This window comes from Pleurodeles waltl, chromosome 7, assembly GCF_031143425.1.
Source record: "Pleurodeles waltl isolate 20211129_DDA chromosome 7, aPleWal1.hap1.20221129, whole genome shotgun sequence".
Taxonomy (NCBI): Eukaryota; Metazoa; Chordata; class Amphibia; order Caudata; family Salamandridae; genus Pleurodeles; species Pleurodeles waltl.
This window is the reverse complement of record NC_090446.1, coordinates 388,947,625-388,961,505: the sequence shown is the minus strand read 5'-3', so window position 1 is coordinate 388,961,505 and position 13,881 is coordinate 388,947,625. Positions and strand designations below refer to the sequence as shown.

Sequence of the window (13,881 nt, the reverse complement as noted above, 5' to 3'; positions counted from 1 at the left end):
ACAGCAAGAGTTTAAAGCAAATACAAATCATGTCTGTTCTCACAGTAAATTACGTAGAAAAAGAAACAGACAAGCTATTTCATTCTTCTGCACCATGATCTGTGCCACTCAGTTAATGGTCGCTGGATAAATATAAAGAAGCGTTGTACACATTGTTTCTATCAAGAAGCAAAGCAAGTTAAGGTATTTAAGGTGCTTCAGTCAATCTGTTAGTCCTTTTAAGCACACGAAATAGTAAAAAGTGGAACAAAGTAACAATCACCCACAGATCCCAATCTTACAGCAGATTAAATACATACAATCATTTAGCACTGGAGAGACTTTAAATTTACTGATTGAAAAACAGTGGATATTACTTGGAGCTAGAAATAACATTCAGTATTCGAAATATGGTTATCTTAAATTTAGCAGGTTTGGACCTGCCCATCAAATGAGTGTGAGGACACGTGGGGCATGTGCTGGAGTGGAGCTTAAGCAGGTGACAGTGGGTGAAGGCAGGCATGGAAAGGAGGGGGGGGGGCAATCCACTTCCTATGGGCATCAGAGCCTCTTCGAAATGTATGCACTTCTCCTACAACACACAGGGCAATTTTCTGGTTGGACTTTAGGTGGCTTTTAACCATGCCTTCTTCCTCCTAAGTGTTCCTATTTTATTCCCTCCTCGAACACTGGATCCTGCAAACACACTTTCAGGTACCCCAAATTCGCTGACTTGGGGCCCAATTACATCCACTGAAAGGCCTATACTGAATTCTTTACCCACGCTTGTGATTCTTTTCTAGATATTCTTCATTAAAAGTAGCGTTCCTACCATTACATACGTGTTGCTGAGTTGTTCTTCTCTGTTCCTAAAGGATTGTCAGAAAAATTAGACTCACTGGACCCTTCTCAGGAGATGCACAGTCTACACTTTATTCACAAAGTAGGAGGCTGGAAATTGAATCAATCGCAAAACTAGGAAAGACACAGTTCATACCACAGTCCATATTTCCTATGTACATGCAGTGTACACAGAAACTCTTCCCGCCAAGTTCTAGCAGGTGGTAGAAACCCAGATGGTTTTAGTTGACTGAAGAAAGCGAGACTTCACACTTCTAAAAGTTAGGAGCCGGTTGATGTTTGCAAGCAAATACAGGCCTCTCCCGTGTGACCTCAGTGAAACTGCTTGCAAAATATAAATGATGAATATCAGTAGGTCAAAGGTTCTGTGGGAGCCGGGTTGTAAAAAGGCAAACTTTATGCCGCACGAATAAAACGGGGTTTGAGTGAAAGAAAAGGAATGGACTTGGATAGGAAGCTGCTGAGATTCACGATGTTGTAAAGGAGAAACACTGTAACGGAAATAGTTCATCGACTCAGAACTGGCTTGGTGCGAGCCAGCAAAGGAGTGCCAGCAAACGCGAGACCCCGCTGACAGGGGCAAAGGGTGGGTACAGGGATCAGCGATGGCATCGATGAAGAGTGACTGCCAATGCATGGGTAACCGGCACTGGGGCGCGGCCTGGGGCCAGACCCCACGAACTGACGTGGACGCCTCCCGAGGGAGTGAGAACGAAGGGCAGTGCCTTGATGCGAGAAGAGTGGCTGGATACCACGTACTGAGCACAAGGACATAATGCAGAAAGTACGGGATGAAAGCAAACGTTCTAGGTAGGACAGCAAGGAAAGGCCTGTGGGTCACATCCCAGACTACAAGAACCGCTACAGGAGGCCCGGACTGCAGGAGCCTTGCCGCGGGGGATGACCGGAAATCTGTCTTTAAAAGAGATGACGCAAAGGAGCATTGCAAGCATTCAGCAGCAGAAGAAGAGTTAAAAAACAATGGACTGAATTAAAGAAAGACTTGAGCAACAACAACGAGAGCTCAGTTCTGTAAGCGGAGCCCAAGGACGGTCTGTGGTCCGTAAGGAGGGAGCGGTGGAAAGGCACATTTGCCTCGCAGTCCTCATCAAACGCTGAAGACAAATAAAAACAGTGCATTTGGAGCAGAGGCCCAGAGGCTTCCAAGAGCACACACGAGGCACCGGGCCCTTTCAGCATGTGTTCATTAACAATTAAGAAACTCTGTAAAACAGAGGAATTTAACTTTATACGTGGAGCAAGAACGAGGTCTGTGTCTACTGCAAAAGCTGGAGTAAAACAAAAGACAGTTCGAACAAAGGAGCCACATCTGAAAACTAACTACGGCCTTGCACGCGCGTGGTTTCACAAGATAGAAAACAACTGAACCACCCTGAGAAGGAGACTCTGCGGTGTGCCGAGGGTGAGTCATCTCAGCTACAGGGCAGATCCCCAGCTTGTCAAGCCGGTGCAACTTGTTCCGTGCCCGGTTAGTGTGCGCATCAATAAAAGGTAGAGGGGCAGGAAGCTCGGAGGAGCAGGAAAGAAAGGGCGCGGATGGTCCGCGAGATCAAATACCTTCATCAAGGCCTTTCAGTTTGGTCTGGTGGATGAGACCTTTGAGGAACATCGTCCCTCTGCCGACCCTGCATGCCAGGCTTAGGAGAAATACAGGCAGGAACAGAGCGGGCTGCATGCAGGAGCTCGGGTGGCAGTTGACTGCTGCGGCGTAGCGCCGGGGACAATCACTTTCTCATCTTTTCCACCTACTGTCCACAAAAGGCCCTGTGCACGGACCTCTTACCGTCACACTTCAGGCCAACTGGTCCGGACAGGCCAGGCAGGAAGAGGGGCTTCAGCACTTATCACACAAGCAGGAATCAGGCATCAATTTAACATTTCGCCAATTGTATAACCTTTAGAACCCAACTAGTGGCCCTTGCACCCCCTCCCTCAGCCAAAGAAGCCACCTAGCAATGACTGGTGGCCGTCCAACCTTATGTCCGACTCCACCCACGCACAGGCCACGATTGCCCAGGTCTTCTGTCCTCCTTCAGACTGAGGTGATCACTTGCTAAGTTTTTTCATATCTACTTTTTAAGGATTTAAATTCGAGCCCCCCCAACCCACTGGCAGCAATGTTTCACAGCCATTCTGACTGCCCATGGCCCCAGCACCCGCCTATTCTTTTCAAACCTATTGGTGAGGTCGAATTCTTACCCGGCCTTGCTCCATGAATGAAGCAAAAGAGAATTCTGAGGCAATGGAATAATTTGGCAAGGTTTTTGCTCAATCTAGGCAGGAAGTAATTGCTTATAAAAGGAGTAATGCAAGTTGTCAGAATCTTGAAAATCTTGGGCCTTGGTAAAGCCGCAACACTTCTAGGGCAGTAGGCAATGTCACTCTTGAAACTCCGCAATTCTAACCCTGAAAAGCTGTAAGTTAATACTTTACTGTGGAGGACACAAAACCAACAGCAGGCAATCCATCTACTGATGAAGGCTTCAGTAAGTTCCAGTCCCTCTCCTCTACATCTCTCAAGCAGGACCATTTCGTCTTGTTTCTGCATGCCATGCACACCTGGCCTACACACGGAAGACGATTGCAAGAAGAGAACAAAAAGGCTCAAGATGCCCACAATTAGCCAGAACAGTGGAAGAAAAATAAGTGAAGCCAAGGTCAAACCATAAACGTAATCAAGGTTTAGTGACCTGGATCGCTGCTAGCCCAGGTGTCTCCTTTTAAGCTTGTGTCACTGGGTGCACGTTAAAATACACCAGACACGATGGTACAAAGCCAAGGGGGATGTGAATAACAAGGGAGAAGACGGGATCTGGTAAAACAGATGTAATATAGCAGTGAAACAAGGAAGCATTGTCTGGAACAATAGTCTGCTCCAGAAGAGCAGTGTATCTGAAGGTAAAAAAACTGCAGCACAAGACTGACTGAGGGCCTTATTAAGAGTTTGGTTCAGAAAAACGCCACTCCAGTTTTCTGCCCACTGGCCCTATTACGAGTTTCCCGCTGGCCCAGCGGGAAACAGGCCACAACATTGACACCAGATCTTAATAGAGACCATAATTCAGGCAGTGAAAAGCACAACAGGGCTGTCCATGGGGGCCCCCTGCACCGCCGGTGCCAAGTGCAGGGCAGTGCAGGGGTCCCTATGGGGCCCTCAGCACTGCCAACCCACCGCCATGCAAAACGCAGCAGAGAGGGGACTCGTAATCCCCAGGGCAGTACTGCTTGCAGAGCTACCCTGGCGGATTAAGATCGCCGGCGCCGCCAGGCTGTTGACCGGTGGCAACCGACATGGTCGTAATATAGCAGTTGGACCGCCACTTTGGCAGCGGTCCAACTGGCACTGCAAGTGTGGCGGTCTCAAAATCGCCGCACTCGTAATAAGGGCCTGATATTGTACGTGCCAGTAGAGAACCAGAATCAACCCAAAAGGGCTGGCTTCTGAAAGGAAGGTGTGTGCCAAGAAACAGCTAGTAAGGAAAAACGAAACAAGAAAGGTGCCCCAAACTGCCATGGCTGGGTGTTCATTAAGCAAATGCATGCAAAGTCCAAGTGCAACAACCAAATTGTATGCCTGTTGCCATGCTCACCCAGGAGGAATACTAATAAAGAATCCTGTGCACTGAGGGATGCAGAGATTGCAGAAGGACTGAGACATTCTGAACGCCCCCTTTTTGGTGTTCAAATGACACTGTTTTAGCTTCCTGCTACCACCTCTTGCCAACCCAAATTTTCCATAGAAGTCAAGATTTTTGGGACGCTGCACGTCATACTGAACCCCAGATTCCACACTAGCACTGACCAAATGCACTAGTGCTGCAGAAAGGCATCCAGACTATGCAGCCCTCATAATCCATTACACCACCCCAGTGAAGGCCGACACCAGTGTAGACAAGGACTACTTTTCGTTGGATAATGAGGTTGAAGGGCTTTAGAAGCAAACAGATAGGTTTAAAAGTCTATAGAATACTTTGAAAAGTAAATAAAATATATAGATCTCTGGAGGAAGCAATATTAGGACTCCATGAGTCTCTGTCCCCAGTGAGCACCAGTGAATATGCAAAGGTCTTTGGTGGTGGGCTGATTAGCCTTCCTTGACATTAGCTAGTAAATATGAAATCTAGATATGGAGAAAACAAGTCATGCTTTGTAAGATCTTTCAACTAAAGAAGTTTGACACAGCTTGAACGACTCCCACCCATGTCACTTCAGGTGAATGGGAGGAATAAACACAAAGGTCTTGTGACTTAAGGTTCCTCTCCACAACCTTTTGTCTCTGGACTGCACCTAGCCCAGGCTGCCCCTGCCTCCATCTTCTTTCTGGTCTCCTGTGATGAAGGTAATTTTGTGGCACACAGCGCTAAGTTTGCCACGGTGCGAAAATGCTTTTTGGGAAGCATCCTGGAGCAAGTTCAACACAAAATACAGCTAAGAGACGGCCACTGTCGAGGAGCGCGCTAGAGGCGCTTTACTATTGTCCATGTAACAATGTCACAGAAGGCAATATATATACTGCAGCTATACAGTAGCGCCAAAAACCTTTGTTCAAAAGAAAAACAAGACCCAGAAAAATTCTGTTTTCCTAAATGAGCAAATGGATGAGACACACAAGACCTTTAACCACGAAAAGGCAGTGTGGAAATGGGAAGCGCGTTCCAGCGTCGGAGTTCAGCTGATAAAGAGAAATCGGGTAAAGGGCATAAGCAGCGTTAGCAGCAACCTAGAAACACCTTCATGCATATGTATATATTAGGGTTTAAAAAGGTGACGTTATCCTTGACAGTATCCAGTCCCACCAGGAAGTAGCAGTCCGAAAAGTTGCAAATGCGACTGAAGCACCTCCATGTATGCCTCGGTAAAAGCCGAGCCTCCCTGTACCGGCTATCCATAGCAAACGGCGAGTATTGTAATGCAATGGACCCGTACCAAGGCAGCAGTAAAGATCCCAAACTGTTTCATGTATTAGTAAGTAAATGCCCACAAAATGTTTCAAAGTGTTCCAAAATGTAAACAGGCACTTGGAAACAAAATAAAATATACACGTGTTTCCCTCTGAAAACAACACTTGCAAGCTGACTGTAGACTGAGGTATTCGCAAACAGCTTTGTTTTTCACGATGACTAAACATTTCATAAAAAGGAACAGTACAAAATTAACGTGACGATATTGATGACTGATCATCGGGATATGGACAGAGCGTGACAACACCCAGTTGTCCAGAAACACGAGGTGGACTGGCACCACACCAAAATGTATTAGAAGAGAATCAGGGCTGGGTAGGGCAAGATGGTTTATGTGCCCCTTTGGCCTTGGCAGCTGTGTGCCAAAAAGTAGTGCCCACAGCATTGCACCTCGAGGCCACACAACGTGCTGAACGCATGGCATGACCTTTCCTTTCTTGCAAACAAACGTATTGGCATGCTGGAAACAAAAAACGATGCATGGCCCCACCTGCGCCACACAGCAGAGCCTTTCCCTGTCATGGGATGCCTCTTCAATTACCCCTACACAAGCAGAGCCTTTCCATGTCGTGGGATGCCTTTTCAATGGCCCTCACAGAGCCTTTCCCTGTCATGGGATGCCTCTTCAATGACACCCACACGCAAAGCCTTTCCCTGTCATGGGATGCCGCTTCAATAACCCCTACACAGCAGAGCCTTTCCCTGTCATGGGAAAGCCTCTTCAATGACCCCCACACAGCAAAGCCTTTCCCTGTCATGGGATGCCGCTTGAATGACCCCCACACAGCAGAGCCTTTTCCTGTCATGTGATGCGGCTGCCGCTTCAATGACCCCACACAGCAGAGCCCTTCCCTGTCATGGGATGCCGCTTCAATGGCCCTCACAGAGCCTTTCCCTGTCATGGGATGCCTCTTCAATGACACCTACACAGCAGAGCCTTTCCCTGTCATGGGATGCCGCTTCAATGACCCCCACACAGCAGAGCCTTTCCCTGTCATGGGATGCCGCTTCAATGGCCCCCACACAGCAGAGCCTTTCCCTATCATGGGATGCCTCTTCAATTACCCCCAAACAGCAGAGCCTTTCCCTGTCATGGGATGCCGCTTCAATGACCCCCACACAGCAGAGCCCTTCCCTGTCATGGGATGCCGCTTCAATGGCCCTCACAGAGCCTTTCCCTGTCATGGGATGCCTCTTCAATGACACCTACACAGCAGAGCCTTTCCCTGTCATGGGATGCCTCTTCAATGACCCCCATACTGCAGAGCCTTTCCCTCTCATGGGATGCCTCTTCAATGACACCTACACAGCAGAGCCTTTCCCTGTCATGGGATGCCGCTTCAATGACCCCCACACAGCAGAGCCTTTCCCTGTCATGGGATGCCGCTTCAATGGCCCCCACACAGCAGAGCCTTTCCCTATCATGGGATGCCTCTTCAATTACCCCCAAACAGCAGAGCCTTTCCCTGTCATGGGATGCCGCTTCAATGACCCCCACACAGCAGAGCCTTTCCCTGTCATGGGATGCCGCTACAATGACCCCACACAGCAGAGCCCTTCCCTGCCATGGGATGCTGCTTCAATGGCCCCCACACAGCAGAGCCTTTCCCTGTCATGGGATGCCGTTACAATGACCCCACAGAGCAGAGCCCTTCCCTGTCATGGGATGCCACTTCAATGACCCCCTCACAGCAGAGCCCTTCCCCGTCATTGGATGCCGGGATGCCGATTCAATGACCCCCACACAGCAGAGCCTTTCCCTGTCACAGGATGCTGCTTCAATGACCACCACACAGCAGAGCCTTTCCCTGTCATGGGATGCCGCTTCAATGGCCCCCACACAGCAGAGCCTTTCGCTGTCATGGGATGGCACTTCAATGACCCCCACACAGCAGAGCCTTTCCCTGTCATGTGATGCGGATGCCGCTTCAATGACCCCCATACTGCAGAGCCTTTCCCTGTCATGGGATGCCACTTCAATGGCCCCCACACAGCAGAGCCTTTCCCTGTCATGGGATGCCGCTTCAATGACCCCCACACAGCAGAGCCTTTCCCTGTCATGGGATGCTGCTTCAATGACCCCCCACACAGCAGAGCCCTTCCCTGTCATGGGATGCCTCTTCAATGACCCCCATATAGCAGAGCCTTTCCCTATCATGGGATGCCGCTTCAAGGACCCCCACACAGCAGAGCCTTTCCCTGTCATGGGATGCCGCTTCAATGGCCCTCTGTCGACTAACAATCACAGGCCTCAGTGAGAGGAGTACATTTGCAAAGCTATAAGCTTATGTTCGCTAGTCCCTTTCCTTTGGTCCTAGTGAGGCATTATTGGATCCCAGATGCCTTGCTTTTTTCGAGGTAACCCTTCTGCTTTATTCAAACTAATTTCCCGCCTTTTTTCCTTAAGTTCTTGTGTCCCTTTCTCATCTGTTAATTAGTTAGGATTATTTTTTACTTGAGATATATTAAGCCTCTTTTCAGGATTGTCAGACAGCATATAAGCTTTCTCTTGCGAGACATATTTTAGCCTACAGCGAGCTTAGAGCCCACCCACTGCTTACCACTGGTTGGCTTCATTGTCATTCATTTGCTTGCTTTTAATTTGTTAACCTGTGCAGGCTTCATTTTCTCTTCCTGTGTTTGCCCCTCCCCTGGACAAGGCTAAAGTACGTTTGTTCTTTCACTGCTTGCATTGTGGGAGCAACGTTTCACTTTTTGTTGGCACACTCAGAGCAACTGCATGTTTTTATGTTTGTCTGCTAGCTTCCATTCCTTCCCTCAAATCCTCCTGCTTCCCCTTTTTAGAGGCGAGCGCAAAGCGCTCCATGCCCTGTTTCAATCTCTCTTTGGGATTCTTACCACGCCCATGTCACGTCAATCCCTTACATTGGTTCTTGGGCTTGCGTTTTAAAATAAGCTTGCTTTAATTAGTGAAAGACATGCATACATCATGCCTTTTCCGGTGCTTAGCCCTCCTCGAGCGCACAACCAACTACTGGAAACATACGAGGCTCCATGTTTTTCCTTATGGTTTCTGGACTACTTTCTCTCTTTATTTTGCAGCACGATGGCGCTCTTTTTTTTGCCATTTAATGTGGCAAAAAAGTCTGGTTGGGAGTTTACAACGCTAATAGCTCTAATTCGATGAAACGCGAGACCTGTTGCACTGCAAATGCTTGTTTCATGTTGCCTACAGCCCCCTGCCTCTCTTTGTGTTGCCTCTTGACATACACCAAAAGCGCATAGGGTTTTTTTTGCTTTTTGTTCGTGTTGCCCCTCAAAACACCCTGCTTCGTGTAACACCCCGCCTTCCCACCAGCAATTACAAACAAAAAAAAAAGCAGTGTGAAATGGCCAGCGCTGGTCGCTTCATGGCAATGCATTAGAATGTATAACATTTCTGTCTGGTGTACGTTTGTAACACTTGAAAATCTATGAACATGAAAAGCAATGTATTAAACGGCGTTTAATAGAAGAGTTAAAACCGGAGCATGCAAGACCAGAAGAACCATGCATCGTACTTCAGTCCACTTCTGTGGACTGGTCACACTGTGCTTCATAACTAGTTCTACAACGATCAGGCATGTCCCTTATCAATATAGCATATCCCTCCTTTAAAAGTGAGTAATTGTCAATGTGGGCAGAGACTCTACGAATATCCTTCAGTGAATGACGTCCATGAACTCAACAGCCTGCCGTTCCTCCAGCCCCATTTCTCATTTGATGCTGGACACTCTCAGGGTGACGTAGCCCAGAGCTTCCCAGGCTGCCAAAGGCCAGTCAAGCCTCCTGCATGTGGCCAACTCTGGTCATGCTCACCGGGACACTCTAGTAGCAGAGCTCCCTGCTCAGACCTATCAGACTGCTTCCTGACAGATCTCTCTGGCACGCCAGCAGCAGCCTGGCGCAATCTCTTCTTTCCATTCTGGGACTTTAGTCCCCCGCCGCCACTTTAGGCACAATTTTTTCAGTACTAAACATGCCTCATGCACAACCCTTGAAACGTAGAACACGTTTTTAAAATTTGGGGTAGATACTGCCATGGTTCATCTACCTATTGTGCTTTGAGGAAAATGCACAATTATGAGACCCATCTGAATAGTGTTCAACATTTTCTCAAACCAAAGACGTGCAAAGCCCACGCTATGACACTTTTCAAAGCCAGATATTTGAGAATATTCAGAAGCATGAGAACCGAGAGGTTAAGTTTAAAACGCCAATCTTCCCACCTTGAGACGATATGCACAGCTGCTGCACCACTGCAGGGATCGGATCCCCGTGACGGACGTGCGCGCGGACAGTGCCTTCTGATGCATGCAGCAGCACAGCCGCTTCCAGGGGATCGGATCCCCGTGACGGACGTGCGCGCGGACAGTGCCTTCTGATGCATGCAGCAGCACAGCCGCTTCCAGGGGATCGGATCCCCGTGACGGACGTGCGCGCGGACAGTGCCTTCTGATGCATGCAGCAGCACAGCCGCTTCCAGGGGATCGGATCCCCGTGACGGACGTGCGCGCGAACAGTGCCTTCTTCTGATGCGGCCAGGACTGCCTGTGGTTGTGACTCGAATTCTGCTCTCACTGCTTGTGAGCCAATCAGGTCACCAGCCTCTTAAATTCACTTGAATGGTTGCTTTCTTCTTTACCATGACAGTGAACTGGTGCCTGATACTTATAAAGTTCAGTCCCTCAGCTGCTTTAAATGGTAAAAAATAATGTCTATACAAGAACAGAACACTTTATCGAGCCACTTAAAGAATACCAAAAGCAGAAATGTAGGAAAGGCCTGAAGCACAGTAATCTTGGAATTTCAGAATGGATCCCTACCTTGTTTGCCTTCCTATAGGCACAAGTGTCGTTTGTTTGACTAATCAGAAAGTTTGATCAAACAACATAGGTTTCTTACATGCTACTTGAAACAAGTCCAATAGCAGGGAGAAAAAAGATTCCTAGTCGTAAATCTCAAGGCCTTGGAACTCTTTGCCAGAAAAAAAATATTCCAATGGCTTTCAAGAATTACCCAAAAACATTACTGTTCTAAAGTTAACCAGCTTCCATTCACTCGCCCAATGACCTTAACATCGACAGGCCAATAAATAAAACACAGCACTAAGAAAGGTTGATATATTTTGTGTCAAAACAATAAAATAATCTAGTTGAGTTTTTAAGATGCTCTGATAGTAGCCAATCTTGAGTCCTGAAGGCAAAAGTTACGTTTTTTTGACCTGTTTCCAGCTGAAAGCAGGATTCAGGAGATCAAGATAGATGTAGCATTTCCACACCTCACACACTGTTCATTGGCATAAACCATGCATAATCTGTTCCCTTAGGGATTAGGAGACGTTGTTAGCACAATCAACATGTTCCTCATTCACTGACCTTTGAGTCACTGGCTTCATTTGTTGTAGTGCACCTACCAGTTCCACACACAATTTGTCAACAAGGTGCCTGGGCTGTGATACTCTAGCACTTCCAACTTACTCTTCTGGTCCACCAGCTCTGCCACAACCTAAGCAAACACCCACATCCACTGTTGCTGTCATTTTGAGTCTAGGCAACAACAAAGCTATCTACATTGGTCCATCAGCCACAGTCCTTCATCCTTCTTTATCATGCCCAGAAGGCTACAAAGAGGGTCATGCGTGGACTGTCAGTCAAAACATAAGTTTATTTAACATTTGTACAGTAAAACTCCTTATATAAATTATAAAAAAAATTCTAACTAAAATCGGACAGAATTCATAACATAAAATCCTGTGTATGTCATAAGACACTCAAATCATAGCTATAACTTCATTCACAGATGATAAAAATCACCCTAAAGCACACACTGCATCCAAAAACGCAAATAAAAAAAAATTATTAAGTGCTTGCTCCCTTGTTCTAATATCATAATTTTGTAAAATTAGCCTCAATTACAACTTCCGTTGGGTTAAAAACCACAGAAAATCTACTACAACATGCACATTCAGGACTCATACCTACCCCAAATCAGTGGGAGATATTAAGCGGAACCCAGCGCAGTTTGAAAATATATGAAGCAATCTAGACCTGTTCAGGTTTAGCTTCCTGCACCTTTTACTCTTTTGTTTCCAGTCACATTCCATAAATATCCAAACGTTATTTGCAGCATTCCTTGTAATTACTTCTGAGTACTGTTTCCCCTAGCCTGATTTCCATCAATCTTGCTGCACCCATCCAGATTATAAATATATCTGTTGCCTAGTGATTTTAGGGAGTCTGGACCAAATTCCTTCTTCCTGCTGCCATCCCCACTTGGCCCGTGTCATTACGGTTTCTATCTTTCCACTGTTCCGCGTTCCATTAGCCTACCGCTACCACAGCCACTTCCTGGCTTTTAAAATTAGCCCTTTTTCTATGGCGTAGGCTCACACGCCGTAAGTTATTAATGGGCCCGCCCTCCTGTCCTTTACATTTCCTACATTCCGTCTCCTCGTCATCACCCTTGGTCAACCTAGCCTGTTTTTTTTTTTTTTGCTTCTGAGCTACTTTGTTTTTCCTATACCAAACGGCCATTCTTTACTCTCTGATTCCATCTTAAACGCCATGATGGGAAAGGGAAACTTGTGTAGTAGTCTCTCACTTTATTAGCATTTGGCGTTTCAATATCTAGACAGAGTAATATCGGTGAAGAAACTGTTGCAACTGGTGCAGTTACTGTTTCGTCTACACCGCCCTTCCCTTCATTCGTTTCCTCTACACATTCCACAGGTCTTATCAACCTGAGGATGAAGCTATTTATTGGCTGTAATTGCAACGGTGTGCAGAAGGGACTAGTGTTATTTCAACGTATCTGTATTTAAAAGCACAGCCACGAAGATGCCCTGCAATGTTTTCAGCATATAGACCATTATTTCCATCGTGGAGGACGCTGAGCTGTGTCCTGATCAATGATCAAACTTGGGGGGAGGTCGTTCAGATGTTCAGTGGGCTCAGTAGAGAACTGTTGGGTTCGGGTCGTTGGTTTATAGTAATGGCAGTCTCTGTCGATGATCCAGAACCAGATATAGCTAAATTCACATGTGCAGTCTGTGCTGCCTTCTCCCTAATATCCTGCAGATCCCCTTCAAATGTACCCCCCAATAATTCCCTCATCAGGTATGGCGAGGATGGCAGCCTGGGCTCTTAAACGTTGCATGCCTGACTCCATTAAATCCTGTATCTGAGCCAAATCCAGTGAGGGCAAAGATGTATCGCCGGGCTTTTGGAAGAAAGAGGCTCAATTCTTGTCCTCCTTTCTCATTGTTGTGATCTTCAAAATGCTTTCCCACAAAGTCTTTTATGGAGTTTACCAGGGGCAGTGCCACCAATTCCAGGGTTGCTGCATTGTCGGGGTCACTTCGGCCCTCTATGACCATCCTTCCTAGACCACCTCTTGAGAGATCTCTGGGCTGAACTGGGCCTGTATTTCTCTGCTGAGCCTTAGGTTAACTTGCTTTCCAGGCTATAACAGCTCGGTCTGTTTTAAGCAATGGCAATGTCCCTCCTTTAAAATGTGTATGCCAATGTGTGTAAGCCTCTCCTCTGTGTACACAAACCAATACTAGGTCACTTTCTTCTTTTAGCGCCTATCAGTCGATCAATAAACCAGCTCAAAACTGGACTGTCACCGATATTATAATCCTAGTCCCCACCCATCGCCACCACAGAAACAGTACCAGTTTCTTTCCCTTGACGTCCTTCTAACTGGTCCAGTGGGTGTGGCAAACACCTTAACAGCACTTGGTAGTGTCTGGAGCAGATGCAATGCTGTCCAATCAGCTGCTTATGGATCCCAGCCAAAGGGTACATTTGCATACTCTGGCTCAGGGAATGCAAGGGAACCTATGGCCCCACCAACAACATCCAACTCCACCCCGGATTCCCAGATCAGGCCAACACAGTTACAGCAGGCTTCCCAAGCACACCAAGGAATGGCTATATGTAACTGTATACTTCTGGTCGGCGTCTGACTGCATGCACCTCCTTCCGTATACCTTGGAGTTTGCTGATTTCAGCGTCGGTTTTGCGGGTCTCTACGGGGCTCCACTAAATTTCGG

General features: G+C 47.2%; 1 protein-coding gene across 2 annotated transcripts in view; it reads right to left on the bottom strand.

Moving 5' to 3' along the window:
* LOC138304101 (protein MTSS 1-like) overlaps positions 1-13,881 on the bottom strand; it is a 545,913-nt gene that overhangs the window by 366,593 nt on the left and 165,439 nt on the right. The gene's annotated exons all lie outside the window — the stretch shown is intronic.